Source organism: Bos taurus, chromosome 16 (assembly GCF_002263795.3).
Source record: "Bos taurus isolate L1 Dominette 01449 registration number 42190680 breed Hereford chromosome 16, ARS-UCD2.0, whole genome shotgun sequence".
In the NCBI taxonomy this organism is placed as follows: Eukaryota; Metazoa; Chordata; class Mammalia; order Artiodactyla; family Bovidae; genus Bos; species Bos taurus.
Window position 1 is genome coordinate 4,156,592 of NC_037343.1, and position 17,820 is coordinate 4,174,411.

General features: G+C 42.6%; 1 protein-coding gene across 9 annotated transcripts in view; it reads left to right on the plus strand.

Moving 5' to 3' along the window:
* SRGAP2 (SLIT-ROBO Rho GTPase activating protein 2) overlaps positions 1–17,820 on the plus strand; it is a 254,625-nt gene that overhangs the window by 157,060 nt on the left and 79,745 nt on the right. The window lies entirely within an intron of this gene.

Here is a 17,820-nt window from a genome sequence, read left to right on the forward strand (position 1 = left end):
TCTTTAAGCCTAGGGTTTACACAAAAGATTGCCACGCTCTGGCTTGGTGACCCTGACCCCATCTCCTCGACTAACCTACATATTTTGCTTCAAAACCCTAATGCTGTGAAGAATGCGGAACTGACGAGTCCACGCATCTACAAGCTAGGACATCTTGATTAAATTAGTGTCAAGGGGGGTGGAGAGAAAGGCACAATGACACAAAGGGCGTTTTGAGGAGCCCTGTAGCGCCTGTAGAGAATGAATGTTCTCGTTAAATATGGCTCTGACCTGCAGCTCCACACATGCCAGAGACACAGCTCAATTGTCCCCAGAAGTTGGGGGGTGGGGATAGTCGGGGGGAGAGGACAGCCTGGCATGGAAAGGCAGGAATGTGGGAAGGCCCATTGTTGCTTTCTTTTTGCTATAACTTCAGCAAATTGATTCTTTGATCACAACCCTTGTTTTTGCAATGGATCAATAAGTACTTTCCTTTCCCCCGGATATTTGAACCTTCCCTCTGCTCCTCTCTTCTCTTCTGGATACTAAGGGAACTCCTGAAAGCACCCATTGTCTTAAGCCTCTTTCCACTCCCTTCCTTGGGGCTCCCCAGGAAGACTGCTGCCTGAACTCTTGAGCAGTGCCCCAAGACAGTGGTCGCCCTTATCATTTACCCCCATCCTCATCCCGTTCATCCTGAATTCCCAAGACTGGACGAAGAACAGATGATCCGTGCAGGGCTTTCACAGAGCCACTGCCTTGGTGGGAAGGCGGTAATCAGGGACCCGCTGGCATGGTCCCGTCTGCACAGTGGCCGGTGCTTCATGGGAGGTGCGTTTGCCGTTCGCCCTTTGAGCTGCCAGCCACCCAGATACAGCGAGGGGACTTAAAGCACATTAAGTCTTGGATTCCCTCCTTATAACTAGAATATCCTAGCAGCTTATTTTTCTGGCTAACATTCATGATTCTCTTTTTAACAGATGGAATCATAACCTTTTATATATATATACCCTAGGATTTTAAAACTGGTGCATCAGGGATATTCTTTTGTACTATCCCTCTCTTTCTTGCTATAAAATTTCATGGCGCTTCATCCTCTCATTGTCACTTAATAAATAATTATTGGGTGCTTACTATATTCAAGGCATTGTATGAGATGAGAATACAAATCTGACAAAAGAGCAATGAACAGGAGTTTGTGGGTTCAGACTGTAAGTCTGCTATTTCACAGCTGTTTCCATGGACAAATAACAACTTCTCCAAGATTTAGTATCAAAAATATAGAGATAATAATAAATACCTCATAGATTAATACCCCCTCATAGATGACTACAAAGATTAAATAAGGTTATGCCTATAAATGATTAATGTACACTAAGCGCTGGGTGAATTAAGCTACAGTTAACTGTTTGTATTAACTACTGATTGCAAGATATAGTCCAGGCCCTTCAGAAACGTATGCTATAGTTGAAAGGGAAGAGCACATTTACATAAACAGCTGTAATCAAGGCATTGTATATATGAGGTGTCCCGTAAATGGCATAGATAATAATTGCTAGAGAATGTGAGACAGGCAGTGAAGAAGGAGCTCATATTTAGCTTGATTCTTAAAGGAAGACCTGTGAACCAACGTGTATCAGCACAGACTCCATTCCTGCATTTGTGATAGACATCACCGATCAACCTGGGGCTCTTCTGTTTTTCAGTTTTTAAAATTTGCTGTGTTGATATAGAAAAATAGGTAAAATATATATGTATAAGAGGTGAGTAATTATAAGCAAAAATCAAGGTAAATAACCACTCAGGTCAATACATAGAACCTTATCAGCATTTCAAAAGTCCCTGCTGTGTACTCTTCCCTAGTGAAAGCTCTTTCTATTCCTCCCCACTATCCTAACTTTGTGACAATGATAATTATTATCATTGCTTTCGTTAAGCTGTAGCCTCTAGGTGTTCACCTTTAAAAGCTTCGTTTTGCCTGTTTCTGAACTTTACATAGTGGAACTATACTACATGCGTCCTTTTCTGTCTTGCTTCTTTTGTTTGCCACAGTTGGTTAGATTCTTTTGTGCTGTTGCATGTAGCTGTACCTTGTGTATTTTCACTGCTGTAGGGTTCCACTTTATGAATTCACCACAATTTGTTTATCCATTTCGTTGTCATTGGGCATTTAGGTTGTTTTCAGTTGGGACTAATGCAGACGATACTATCAGTTCAGTTCAGGTCAGTCGCTCAGTCATGTCCGACTCTTTGTGACCCCATGAATCGCAGCACGCCAGGCCTCCCTGTCCATCACCAACTCCCAGAGTTCACTCAGACTCACATCCATCCAGTCAGTGATGCCATCCAGCCATCTCATCCTCTGTCATCCCCTTCTCCTCCTGCCCCCAATCCCTCCCAGCATCAGAGTCTTTTCCAATGAGTCAGCTCTTCGCATGACGTGGCCAAAGTACTGGAGTTTCAGCTTCAGCATCATTCCCTCCAAAGAAATCCCAGGGCTGATCTCCTTCAGAATGGACTGGTTGGATCTCCTTGCAGTCCAAGAGACTCTCAAGAGTCTTCTCCAACACCACAGTTCAAAAGCATCAATTCTTCGGCGCTCAGGTTTCTTCACCATCCAACTCTCACATCCATACATGACCACAGGAAAAACCATAGCCTTGACTAGACGGACCTTTGTTGGCAAAGTGATGTCTCTGCTTTTGAATATGCTATCTAGGTTGGACATAACTTTCCTTCCAAGGAGTAAGCGTCTTTTGATTTAGTGAACAATTAAGTTTGTGCTTACTAGGGTGTGTACCTAGTAGAGGAGCTTCTGGTTTAAAAATTGGCATATCTTCCTTTTTATATAATGCTAAACTAACCCACTCCAGTACTCTTGCCTGGAAAATCCCATGGATGGAGGAGCGTGGTAGGCTGCAGTCCACGGGGTCGCGAAGAGTCAGACATGACTAAGCAACTTCACTTTCACTTTCAAACTATTTCCCAAAGTCAGTTCAGTTCAGTTCAGTCACTCAGTTCATTTCAGTTCAGTTCAGTCGTTGAGTCGTGTCCAACTCTTTGCAACCCCATGAATCACAGCACGCCAGGCCTCCCTGTCCATCACCAACTCCCAGAGTTCACTCATACTCACGTCCATCGAGTCAGTGATGCCATCCAGCCATCTCATCCTCTGTCGTCCCCTTCTCCTCCTGCCCCCAATCCCTCCCAGCATCAGAGTCTTTTCCAATGAGTCAGCTCTTCGCATGACGTGGCCAAAGTACTGGAGTTTCAGCTTCAGCATCATTCCCTCCAAAGAAATCCCAGGGCTGATCTCCTTCAGAATGGACTGGTTGGATCTCCTTGCAGTCCAAGGGACTCTCAAGAGTCTTCTCCAACACCACAGTTCAAAAGCATCAATTCTTCGGCGCTCAGCCTTCTTCACAGTCCAACTCTCATATCCATACATGACCACAGGAAAAACCATAGCCTTGACTAGATGGACCTTTGTTGGCAAAGTAATGTCTCTGCTTTTGAATATGCTGTCTAGGTTGGTCATAACTTTCCTTCCAAGGAGTAAGCGTCTTTTAATTTCATGGCTGCAGTCACCATCTGCAGTGATTTTGGAGCCCCAAAAATAAAATCTGACATTGTTTCCACTGTTTCCCCATCTATTTCCCATAAAGTGATGGGACCTCAGTCATGTCCAACTCTTTGCGACCCAGTGGACTGCAGCACACCAGGCTTCTTTGTCCATAACCAACTCCCAGAACTTGCTCAAACTCATGTCCATCTAATTGGATGGTGATGCCATCCAATCATCTCATCCTCTGTCGTTCCCTTCTCCTTCTGCCCTCAATCTTTCCCAGCATCAGGGTCTTTTCCAATGGGTCAGTTCTTCACATCAGGTGGCCAAAATATTGGAGCTTCAGCTTCAGCATCAGTCCTTCCAATGAGTATTCAGGACTAATTTCCTTTAGGACTTTCCCAAAGTAGTTATTCGTAATTTTCACCCCCACCAGCAATGTATAAGAGTTTCATTTTTCTGCAACCTTACTAATGTTTAGTATGGTCAGATTTTTAATTTGAGATATAGTTTTATATTTAATTTTAGTTATTGTCTTATCAGTTTTAATTTGCTGATAGGATTGTTATTATCAGCAAATTTGCAACAATATGATTACTATGAGTTTGAGGGCTTTTCTAGTTTGTATTGACCATTTAGATATATTGTTTAATGAAATGCCTTTTAGGAATATTAATCCTTTTATTGGTTATATGAATAGACATATTCTTCTACACTATATTTTACTTTTTCCTGTTCATATTTTCTATTGGCCAATAAAAGTTCATGATTTTAATGTGCTTTCATTCGCTTTCCTATGGTTAGTGCTTTTACTGCCATATTTAAGAAAGCCTTTCATGCCCTACGGTATTTAAGACATCCCATTGTATTGTCTCCTGATGGTCTTACAGTTTTATCTTTTACTTTATAGCCTTTAAGCCATTTCCGTGAAATCAGTTTTTTAGAATTTATTTATCTATTTGGCTGTGCCAGGTCTTGGGTGCTGCACGTAGGATCTTCGATCTTAGTTGTGGCACGTGGGATCTTTGGTTGCAGCATGGGAACTCTGTAGTTCCCTGACTAGGGGTCGAACACAGACCCCCTGCATTGGGAGCACAGAGCTTAGCCACTGGGACACTGTCACTTTTTACATATAATGTGAGGCACACAGTTTAATTTTTTGAAAAGTTGCCATGCAATTTACATTTCACCATTGATTGAAAATTCATACGCTCACTTTATTTTAAAGTATATATATTGAAGATTTTATCCTGTACCAGATATAGTAAATGCTTTACATACAGTAAGTAGACAGGTGACATTTGAGCTTGGTTTTTAGTGAATGAAAATGCTTTCATAATTAGAAATGGAAAAGTAAGGAGTTCATGAGTATGCAAGGGAAGTTAGAGTGGAAGGACAGTCCAAAAGGAAAGAAGACATTTCAGGACCAAAGAGAGCATAGAAACACACCCACCACCTTCAGAGGGTGGCGAGGAAAAGAGTTTGGCTGAACCAGAGTATTTATGAGGAAGGTGCTTGAAACAAGGCTGAAGAGGGCCCTGAATGCCAGACCAAGGAATCTGAACTTCATTCTGAGTCCGTGGGAGTGAAGGGAGATTTAGTCTTAGGAAAATGATATAACAGAGCTCTTGTTTCAGAAAGACTGAGCCTCTAATCCAGGGGCAGAGTAATAAGGGCCCCCATGTGGTAGCTTCCCTGATAGCTCAGTTGGTAAAGAATCTGCCTACAGTGCCGGAGACCCCAGTTCGATTCCTGGGTCAGGAAGATCCGCTGGAGAAGGGATAGGCTACCCATTCCAGTATTCTTGGGCTTCCCTTGTGGCTCAGCTGGTAAAGTATCCACCTGCAATGCAGGAGACCTGGGTTTGATCCCTGGGTTGGAAAGATCCCCTGGAGAAGGGAAAGGCTCCCCACTCCAGTATTTTGGCCTGGAGAATTCCATGGACTATATACCATGGGGTCGCAAAGAGTCGGACATGACTGAGCAACTTTCACTTTCACTATGTGGTAGCAGTAGCAGAGGGAATGAAAAGGAGAAGATGTTACATATATCCTAAAGGAAAATCAGCAGCACATGGCCACTTATTGGAGACAGAATTAGAAGTCAATGATTACTTTTTTTCCGTTTTTATAACTAGTGTCAGTTAAGAAAGGCCAGTGTGCTAGATAATTGGTGGAGCTATTTTCACATATGGCCCAGGAATTAGATGGCCAAGCCTTCAAGCCCCAAATGGCCCCATAGAAGACTTTGATATGTACTCAGTTTTAGAATTTCTTGGGTAGTTCCTCCCTTTCGTGGACTTAAGAGTTACCAGAGAATGCCTGAGATTTAAATCTGGAGTCTCAATTACTACAACTAATTACTATGCCCTTTATATGAGGTAGATTCATCCTTCTCCTATCCTTTGATGGATTGTGGTTTTCGAAAAGCCCCTAAGGAAGTAATGAAGACCATATTTTAAACCTCAGGCTTGCTTCTCTCTTATTTTACCAGAGTATGTTGGTTACCATGTCCTGGGAAATGAAAAACTTTAAAACGTGGTAAGCCTTCACTTTTACCAGTATCATTCTTTCTTTCATACAAAGCATACTTATTAGATATCCACCATTGCACTGGACCTGATGAAGCCTACACATAAACATGAAGTAATGCCTGTCTTCCAAGTTTAAACTTTGAATTTGATACTAGGACAGCTGCTGCTGCTAAGTCGCTTCAGTCACGTCCAACTCTGTGCGACCCCATAGACGGCAGCCCACCAGGCTCCCTCGTCCCTGGGATTCCCCAGGCAAGAACACTGGAGTGGGTTGCCATTTCCTTCTCCAATGCATGAAAGTGAAAAGTGAAAGTGAAGTCACTCAGTCGTGTCCAACTCTTAGTGACCCCGTGGACTGCAGCCCACCAGGCTCCTCCGTCCATGGGATTTTCCAGGCAAGAGTCCTGGAGTGGGTGCCATTGTGGTAATTCAGACCAACCCTTCTGCTTCTTTGGAGCTGCTTTTGCTAAGAGGCACCTGCTATTCTAGAAGAGAAGCCAAGCATAGCTTGTAATAATACCCTTATAGGGTTAACAGGACAAAAATTGGAATTCAGGCTAAGGAAGAGGGAGCCCTAGTAAACTTCCCCAGGCTTTGGGACCCCACAGGAATACAATTTAGAAGTAACAGTGAACCAGAAATAGACTCTAGCAGTCTCACAGGGACTGAAACCTAGCTTCAAATTATCTTAATCTCTCATTGGATTAAGTTGATCCAAGATATCTAGTGACTATAAGAAATTTAAGTCTTCTCTAGTGGAAGATGCTATCATCCTAGCCCTAATACCTCTCATTGTTTTGTATATGCACTAGTAAGAAAAGCAATAGATCTATAGGAGGTCCATATAATGATTATCAACTTTAAATTAACTATGTTTATGAAGTCAAATAATAACAAAAAATGGGAAAATTATAAAAAAGAATCAAACAACTCAAAATGGATCAAAAATACAAATTTAAGACCTAAAACTTTAGAAGAAAATGTAGGCATAAAGCTTTGTGACCTGGGATTAGGTGACAGTTTTTTAGGTATGGCACCAAATACAAGCACCACAAGGAAGACGTACAGAAATTGAAGTTCATCGAATTTTAAATTATTGTACTGCAAAGGACAGAATCAAAAAAAAAAAAAATTAAGACAACCTATAGAATAGGAGAAAATATTTTTGAATCATATTTCTGATAAGGATGGAGTATCCAGAATATATAAAGGACTCTTACAACTCAACAATAAGGAGAGAAACAGCCCAGTCTTTAAAAAGGCAAAAGGCTTACATAGACATTTCTCTAAAGAAGGAATGCACATGTCCAGGAAGCATAATGGTGCTTTGTGAATTGTTTGGAATATGAGTTTTATCTCAGTGTTAAAAAAAAAAAAAAGAAACAGAAATTTGAGTATTGAAAAATACAGTAACTGAAATAAAGAGCTCAGTGTGAATTAAACAGCAGACTAGACAAAGCTGACCAAAGAATTAATGCACTGGAAGATAGGTTAGGAAAAAATACATACTGAAGCTGAGAATGAGAAAAGGATGGAAAATACACCCCCCACCCCCTGCAAAACAAAGAGCATAAGAGACTTGTGGGATATGATAAAGGATTATGAACCCCAAGGAAGATAAATACAAAGAAAATTACACTTAGGTGCATTATATTAAAAATGCTGAAAACTATGACATAGAGAAATCTTAAAAACAGCAAAGGAAAAAAAAAAACTAACATTACTTTCAAAGGAACTTCTGGCAGCTGACTTCTCAACAGAAACAATAGAAGAAAAGAGAGTGGAATGAAATGCTGAAAGAGAGAGCTTTCAAAAATGAAGGTGAACTAGCCAGTTTCAGACAAAAACCTCATATAACTTCTCACCAGCAGCACTTACACTAAAAGAAATACTGAACGGTATGTTTTTAGGCAGAAATAAAATGCTCTCAGATAGAAGCGTGGAGATGCAGTAAAGAGTGAGGAGAAGCAAAAAGTATGTATGAGTATACACCTAAATGAATATTGACTTTAAAAAATAATTTCTTGCAGGGTTTTAAACATATGTAAAATTAATGTAAATGGAAACAGTGCAATCTGTGTCTAGGCAGAAATTGGGAGATAGACTTAAAGGAATTGCCCAGAAAGTGGTAAGAGTATTAATTTATTTTGTTGTTGTTGTTTAGTCTCTAGGTTGTGTCCAACTTTTTTGCAACCCCATGAACTGCAGCCCACCAGGCTCCTCTGTCCATGGGATTTCCCAGGCAAGAATACTGGAGTGGGTTGCTGTTTCCTTCTACAGGGGATCCTCCCGACCCAGGGATGTTTGTCTCCTGCATTGGCAGGTAGATTCTTTACGCTGAGCCACCAGGGAAGCCCATTAATTTATATTAGACTTTGGTAAGTCAAGGATATATGTCATAATTTAGGGTTATCACTAAAGAAATAGTATCTCTACCAATCTAAGAGAGGGGAAAACTAGATAAATAAAAAATAGCCCCAAAATTTATAAGAAAGATTCTGGTAAGCGCAAAACTGTAGGCATACAGAACATAGCAATGGCTTCCAGGGGTGAAGGGTGGAGGAGAGTTGGACCACAAAGAGGAGGCAAGAATGAGTGTTTTGGTGAGTGATAGGACTGTTGTGTGTCTTAATTGCGGCAGTTGTTACTCATTTTGCACACCTGTCAAAAAATTTAGGATAAACCAAAAAGAGTGACTTTTACTGATTTTTTTCCCAGTGGAAGGAAAAAAGAAGATTAAAAAAATGAGAAAAAGAGAACACATAGCATCTAGGTGGTTGGTGGATTTAAGCCTAAATGTGTCAGTAATTACAATGAGTGTAAATAGATTCATGCAAAATAAAAATAAAACAGATTTTAAATAAACAAAACTGAAGTATATAATTGCTTATAAAAGAAAGGATATAAGGATATAGAAAGAGTTAAAGCAAAATGATGGGAAAAGATAGCTGTGATAAAATCTGACCAGGTAGATTTTAATGCAAAAAAGAACTATTAGAGATAAAGAAGGACATTTTGTAATAATTAAAGATTCAAGTTACCAGGAAAAAGTATATACTTAATAAGGCAACCTTAAAACATATAAATCAAAAATGGACAGAATCAAAAAGAGAGACAGACAAATCATCAACCCCAGTGGGAGGTTTAATACACCTAACTTAGTGAACGATAGATAACTAGACAAAAACAAACACAAAAAATCAGTAAAGATATAGGAGACTTGAAAAGACAGTGAACGAACCTGGCCTAAATGACACGTGTGGGCCCTGTGCCCAGCACCCGCAGGCAGATAGATGTTCTTTTTGGCAAATTTATAAAGCCTGAAGTAAAGAGAAAAACTGACGTGCTTAGGTGAGAAATCAGAGCTGGAGATTGGAAATGATCAGTTCCAAACTCTGTGCATCCTCTTTCTTACAATTCACTGATTTTTCACTGGGGATGAGGGAGGGTGCCTTCCTCCAAGGATGTAGATGTTTTTAACTTTCTGTGAACGGGCAGGCGTAGCTGTGAGTGTGGACACAGTGTGGACAGAGACTAACGGGTGCAGACTGCCGCTGTCAATGAGGAGACCTGTCCTCACTCAGAGCTCCACCCAGCCCCAAGGAAATGCTTCCTGATCTGCCAGTGAGGACTCTGTCTCCCAGAGCTGGCTTTATGCTCCTGTCAGGTCTAACTCTGGCACCTGAAGTGTCAAGAAGATGCTCTCTTCATAAGGGAACCCCCTGCTCCCCTTTTACTCTCTGGACAGTGGGATTCTAAGGCCATTCCAGAAGTATGGGAAGTACACAGATCCCTCAATGAACTGACTTTGCTGCCAGGTTCCTCTTTAAATTGTCTAATCAGCGATTGTCCCAGTGCCCCAGGCATTTCCTGTAGGGTGCTGCTGACTGTTTTGCTTCCTACCAGGCTGCCCTGCATGCCATGTTCACGCTGCCAACTTTCAGATGGGCTCTATTAACCCCTATTCTCCCAACCTCCTCCCAGGCATCTGGGAGCCACAGGGGTATTCTTCCTATCCCCCAGCTCCTGGAATTCCTTATTGTAGGCATGTGCTTACATTCGCTTACCAGTCTGGCTTTTCTCCCCCTTCTTGCTGAGTTCCAACCCATTGTTTTTCCTCCAGAGTTCATTTTGCAGCTGCTGAGAGATTTGTGTTCTCATGTTGCTTGTTTGCCTTTGCGTGTTTTGTCCCCTGTGTACTGATCTCTACAATGATGCCATGGTCATCCAGACACCATTTCTATGCCTTTCATGTCCTGCCTGGGGGTGGGGTGATCACTCATCTTCAACATGACCTCAAGGAGTCCTTTAGCACTGGAGATCAGGACCTACAGACACCATTCCACTCCCACAGATCATTATCCTGAAGAGTTAAAGATGGGGATTTGCCAAGAGAAGGATCACAGTGATGGTTTAAGAAACGAAGCCTCGGACTTGTCTCTTTCCTTTTAAGGGATATTACTTTCAGCTTGTTTTCTTAGTATTCAGTGCAGTTCAGTCACTCAGTTGTGTCCAACTCTGCAACCCCATGGACTGCAGCAGGCCAGGCTTCCCTGTCCATCACCAACTCCTGGAGCTTGCTCAAATTCATCGAATTGGTGATGCCATCCAACCATTTCATCCTCTGTCATCCCCCTCTCCTGCTGCCTTCACTCTTTCCCCACATCAGGGTCTTTTCCAATGAGTCAGTTCTTCACATCAGGTGGCCAAAGTATTGGAGTTTCAGCTTCAGCATCAGTCCTTCCAATGGATATTTAGGACTGATTTCCTTTAGGATTGACTGGTTGGATCTCCTTGCAGTCCAAGGGACTCTCAAGAGTCTTCTCCAAAACCACAGTTCAAAAGCATCAATTCTTCAGCACTCATCTTTATTTATAGTCCAACTCTCACATCCATACATGACTACTGGAAGAACCATAGCCTTGACTAGACGGACCTTTGTTGGCAAAGTAATGTCTCTGCTTAATATTACTTACTATTCTAAAATTTTACTTACTATTCTAATTTCCTAGTACTAGAATAGTCCATTCCAAGAGATTGGAACAACCATGGGAGGACATTCCGATTGCTATAGGGTTGTGTTTTATGAATACATTGTATCATTCCAAGGTCTTGGGAGAGCAGAGGGCCTTCAGTCTCCTCCTGTCCCCCACCTCCACCCCACCCCTGCCTTAGTCCAGTGGGACTCAGCCTTGTCTGAATCAGATGTTTCCCTGATAGGAGGCTCCAGTCTGTTGTAACAGAGCACAGTAAGTATCCATGGGAGGTAGAAATTGAATCCATAGAGTTCACTGTCATAGCAAAGAATGGATTTTCTCCCAGGGCCTACTAGCGTTACTGTGGATTATTAAGTCTGACTACTCATACATTCCAGAACTTCTGGGAAAGCCTTAAGGAAATGGCTTTCAGAAACAAGTGCCCTAGAGGAGAATGCTCTTGGATTTCATTAAACCAGAATTTAGTAGTGGGCATTCTTTGTCTTCTCTGACCTAGGCAGCAGGGATTGTCCTACCTTTAGACATTTAATTTATCACCCCAACTGAACTAAGTCGCAGTTGTACATCTGAGAAGGATCTTTTTCTGTGTAATCTACCTAGAGAGATAGAAAATAAATCTATCCTTTTTACTTTGCCTCTACAGCCACTGACCCCCATCCCCACCGACTTCTTCCTTTTTGCTGAACATCTACTCCTCTCCTGTAGGAAAATTGCTTATTTCTTGCAGAGTTATTATTACTTTTGTTATTAGTGAAACTGGGGAGGGGAATAGATTGTGCAGCAGCAGTATAAGAAAAACCAAAAATTCTTCTTCCCTGTGGTTGATAGAGCCTCTCTATTGGAGGGATTTAGCTACAGTCCTGCCTGAGGAGTAGCTTCTGTGAAAGCATGATGTGTAAGTCTAAAATTTTATCTAATTGATTCAGCAACTGGTTATCTTACTGGCTACTGTGTGCAAAGCAGTGGGCTGGGCACCATGGAAGACAGAAATCAGGTTTAAAGTTAGAGTCTGTCTCTTTCATTAGTTTTAGGTGGTTTCATATTTTAGTAGCTTTGGGATTTTCTTAAGATTAAGTTCTTTAGATAAACAGGAATCTAATTGAGAAACCAGGTGTATTTCAAAAGGCGAATTCTGAGATGGATATAATGTGGCTCAGACTGTGTCAGGCTTCTGACATTTTCTTTTAAAATATGACTCTTGTTACAGAGGGAATTTAACTATGCTCATCTACGTCTGAGTGAAGGAGAACCTGGTGAGTTTTTAGTTTGTATGATGCTGAGAAGCTCAAGGGATTCTTTAAAAATGAAATGTGACTGCTTTGGGGGTCACTTATACTGATGCAATATCTTTACAACTGGAAATACCTATTAGTAACTTAGAAAGGCAAATTCAAAGAAAAGTTTTGCTATGTAGTAGCAAGATTTTTTGAAATCACATTTCTGTTTCTAGCAAGCTAGGTTCTAACTTGCTCTGGAGTTAGGTCAAGTGTAGAAACCTCTTGGCTAAGGTAGAAAAAAAAAATTCTTCTTGAACTAGAAAACTAAGATAAGAATTCCATCTCTAGTAATGCTTTTGAGACTGGAAGAGCGGCATTCTCATAGGCTCAGACATCAGCTTCATGTCCATCTTTCTCAATAGACTGTAAACTTTTAAACTGTTTTGTATACTGCTGTGTGTGCATGCTCATTCATGTCTGACTCTTTGCAACCCTAGGACTGCAGCATGCCAAGCTCCTCTGTCCATGGGATTTTCCAGGCAAGAATACTGAAGTGGGTTGCCATTTCCTCCTCCAGGAGATCTTCCTGACCCAGGGATCAAATCCATGTCTCCTTCGTCTCCTGCATTGGCAGGCGGATTCTTTTATCACTGAGCCACCAGGGAAGCTCAGTATACTGCTATATTTCCAGTTAAACCACAAGTTCTTGACACATAATAGATGTTCTATAAATATTTGCCAATGGATTCTTAGAGATCACTCCTTAAAACCCAGCATTTCCCACCTTGCCAGCAGCTAGTAATTGAACCTTCTTCAAAGCATGTAACTAGCCAACTTGAGGGCCAAGTTACATAGCACTTATCTTGGTTGGTGAGCTTCTTCCACTATTTTCTTTATCAATGCCACAATTTGTGGGTCTAGTCTTTTTAAACCTGTGTATAACGACTCATTGATTAATTGTAAAATGAATTTAGTAAATTCTGACTAGCATTAAAAACTTGAAGAAAAGAGAAAAGAATAGGAAATATCAGAAAGCACTGCACATAAACTATTTTTACTGTAGACACACACACATTATACTGGATTACAGTTTTTTAAATGTATTTTTAGAAATCCTGTTCTACTCTGTCTTCAGAAGGTAGAAGAACTTCAAGGTGTTTCTTTCACGGCAGCTCCTAGCCTCCCTCTCTATATGTCTTGCAGTTCAGTATATTTGTATTTTTATGCTACCGTGGGCTCTCCAGAGTATCATCAAAACACGACCTTGCTACAGCCACCATGTGGTATCTTAGTCAGCGAGTGAAAGCTGGGTAGAAAGTGTCCCGCCGCACAGCCACAAGTAGTGTGGCCACAGGGAAATCTAGAAGTCACTCCTGAGCTCTGACCAGATCCCCCTACCCTGCACGCCCACTGCCGCACCCTGCACCACCTATTTTGATGGGCTGAGTTGGGTTGGGGCGAGGCCAGACACAGTGCCCACTGTCACCCAGTGCTGGCCCTGCTGCTGCACAGCCATTACTTTTAGCCCTGTCCTCCCCCAAAAAACATTTCAGGCATAGCTCTAGCTCTTGACATTTGGCCACTTTGAAGTAGTGAGCCCCAGTGCCCCTGAAACTGTCACTGTCCATCTGGTGACACTTCTCTTGCTGCCAGAGCTTTGTATAGGGTTCATGTCTCTTTCCTCTGAAATCTGTTCATGTAAATTCAGTTTCACATTTTTTTAACAGTCAGTCTCAGAAGTATCTTTTGGGTAGGGAGGAGGGTAGCCCTGGTGGAGGGAGCTATATGCCCTTGAAAATTCGATTCTTTCTTGGAAATCTGCTGACACAAGCTAATCGGCGAAGAACTAAATGACCCTACTGTTTCTACCTGCTGACAGGCTCAGCCTTGAGACGGAGCTGAAATTAGCTCTCACCACATGGCAGAGACATGTCTTCCTCTTTTTCTCTTTCATACAAATAAGGGGTAATTTGGTGCCTATCAAATAATAGAGCTTTGTAGTATAGGTTGAGAGCCAGTAAGCCACAGCCCCTCCTCTCCAGCTTGCCAAGCCACGTGGGTGCTGAGTAAGTACATAGAGAGTCAGGTAACCTCCCTGATGAGGACTGGTTTGAAAACCCTTTCCTAATCAGTGTTATTTGGGAGGTGCTCACACAAGGCCCATCCCAGCTCAGGGACATATATTGCTCCAAAGCTAAGGGACCAGTGTCCCACCAGCCCAGCCCATGTTTCCTTATGTTTCTGCTGCTGTATCCTTGCTGTGGGTGAGGAGCTTTCAGAACTTGCTGGTCTTGGGGAAACGAGGCTGTATGTTTCGGTTCTGTTGTCCAGAGCTGTTATCTGTTGGAGGACTCCCTGCCCATTTTGTAAGCACACAGCTGGCAGGCCCTGTTGCAATCTCGCTGCCTTCGGATCAGCCCTGCCCCGGCAGCAGGCAGGCAGGGGGTGGGGGTGGGGGGCCTGGGAAACACGCGGCCAAACAGTTGTGGTGAGTGTCAAAATAAAAGCCCCCGCCTGGGCACACCAGGGCCCTCCCCCCCAGAGAACCAGCATTGTTCACTGTGCCACATCTCTAGTCTAAATTTAGGCATCTTCTCTTTTTTTCCAGGCAAAGATTACTATGCAAACATTTAAGAGAAAAACTTTGCCCAAAGTCATTTTTTCCCTCGACTTCTATTTGGTTTCCTACGATGTTTAGATGACTCATTCTCTTCCAAGAAATTTTAAAGAAAAGAGATTCAGGCTGTGTGATAGCTCACAAAGCCTGCTCTGTAGGCTCTCTCTCTTCCCTGCCTCGGAGCCCCTTGCTGTTTTTCATAGGAAACGGAAAGGCCCCACAGCCTACATTGTCACGGCCTCACCAGGCCCTGTTGTTCCCAGGAATAAATGTCCCCCTTGTCTTTGGGTGGGGCCCCCTTGGAGCTTCCCCGTTCTGACAACCGCTCCGCGGCCGACGCCAGCACGGAAGCCCTTCTCAGGTCACCGGGGCCACACTGGCCCCCAGAGGCACACAGCTAAGGTTTCAGAAATGGAGAACGGTGGCCTTTTCTCATCTGTGAAAGGAGAGGTACAGGCTATTTCCTGCCTCTCCCCTCGAGTCAGAGTGGCTCCCGATGGTGGGGGGCTCTCTCATAACTGTAACCCGGCTGACAACACATGTGTTCCCCGCCCAGCCCACAGCCAGAAGGAGAGTAAGTCAGGATCACTTCAGCAGCCTGTTCAAATAAACAGGGATAACAGTTGAGTCGGTCCTTTTCCAACTAATCAGTACAGGAAAGGAAACATCTGCCTGGGCTTAATTGCTGTTCTATTGGTCATGCTTTTTCTTCCCTCCCCATCCCATCTCCTGTGGAGGGCTAGGTTATTTAAGTCATGGGTCGGCAGCAGGGTAGAGGAATGGGAGCCTTCTCCTGGACCGTCTGCCATCGAAACACCAGGAGGTGTAGGGGAGGCTGGGAGGTGGGCAGCGGGGGCTGGCCTGGAGGCCAGAGGGCAGGGCCTTTGCCAGTGATACTCGTGGTCACTTCCTGGCCTTGTTGCTGACTCTGGGACTAGTGGTTGAGTCATTTCGCCTCACTTCACCTCCTTGGAGCCCTGCTACTTTCATGGGGCTCAGCTCTGCTCGTGATGGGAATCCTAGATGAAAGGCGTTTCCTCTTGTGGCTTCTTCCAGCGGTTGAGGGCATTGAGCGAGAGTCATTTGGGGATAGTAAATTTAAGGTTGGCAAGATACTCCTGAAGCCATCCATTTTGTAAAGCATCTTGGTCCCAGAGGAGAACCTGCTCATTATCTTCTACTCTCTGGAGGAAGGCCAACCCACTGTCCACTGAAGTGGCTGGTGTTGGAATCTAATAAGCCAGGCAAGAGATGGTGAAAAATTATAAAATGGCAGAAGTTGGAAAAGAACTTAGGAATGTTTAAGCCAAAGACTTTCATTCTTTGGAAAGAAAAACAGAAGTCCAGAGAGATGACCAGGTTGTCCAAAGTTATCTTCTTGATGGTGGAGGAGCTAGAAAGAGAAGAGCCTCATGACTGCTAATTCAGGGCTCCCTCTATCCCTCTCCACACTACCAAGTGTAAAAATTCCTGTCTGCTCACAACAAAGGTCATACATGTGTTATATTCCATAATTAATTCCATAACAGAAAAGTGGCAAAGTCTGAAAGAAAAGTGAAAATGACTGCTAAGCATGTAAGAAAAAAGTTTAGGCTCACTAGAATCAAAGGGCTGTAAATTAAAAGAGGATACCATATAGAGTTTTCAAGACAGAAAAAAGTAAAAGAACATTCTTATATGCTTCTGGTGGTATTTTAAATGGGTACATTTTTTCCCAAGGGCAATTTAATGGTGTAAGTTAGCAGTCTTTGACTCAGCAAGGTTACTTCTAGGAGAAAATAATCAAGGTGTGTATGTAAATTATATACAAAGTAATTAAATGCAGCACATTTTATTATAAAAATTTGTATGCAAAGTTAATGTGCAAGAGTATAGGAACTACGTCAATATAATCTTATTATAATGCTATGGAAGAATAATATATAGGGGAATATTCACAGCTTATGTCTAAGTGGATAAGTTACAGTGTGTATGAAAGTGAAGTTGCTCAGTCGTGTCCGACTCTGCAACACCATGGACTATAGCCTATCAGGCTTCTCCATCCATGGGATTTTCCAAGCAAGAGTACTGGAGTGAGTTGCCATTTCCTTCTCCAGCGGATCTTCCTGACCCAGGGGTCAAACCCGGGTCTCCTGTGTTGCAGGCAGACGCTTCACCCTCTGAGCCACCAGGGAAGCCCCCTAACAGTGTGTATAATGCAATCCAAATTCCATAAACATTGTAGAGAGAAAAATGTATAACAAACCTGAAGTGGTGATTTCTTAGGAGTAGGAATTAAGGGTTGCATTTTCTTTTTTGAGTTTTCTTATTTATTGCAATAAATGTATATATTCCTTTTGTAATCAGAAAAAAAATATGTTTAAAGTCATACGTCTTGAAAAAAAGCAAATTCTTAAATAATTATGTGTCTGACATGGAGGATGTCAAGGAATTTCTTTGCGTGGGAGCTGAGGTGTCCCAGGGAGTAGTATTATACCACCTATTAGAATGGTGTTGTTGGTATCTAATTTTTAGTAGGAAAGACCTAGGAGCTGGCAGAAGATTAAACAAGGGCTTTCCCTCTCAATAACCTGGTGATGCCAGTCAGTTTTATGTTTCTGCTCTCGTGGGCTTTGCATAAACATTCAGTATCAAAGGCATGGCTCTTATTTCCTTCCTGCTTCCTTATTCTTTATTTCTGCCCTTCTCCCCATATAGTTAGATGCCAGCCCTGGGCAGCAGCAGCAAAGAATCTGAGAGTTACCACTGCTTAAGGTTAACCTGTTGGAGACTCTTAATGTGTATTATGAACTTCCCTTGTGGCTCAGCTGGTAGAGACTCCACCTGCAATACAGGAGACCTGGGTTTGATCCCTGGGTTGGGAAGATCCCCTGAAGAAGGGAAAGGCTACCCACTCCAGTATTCTGGCCTGG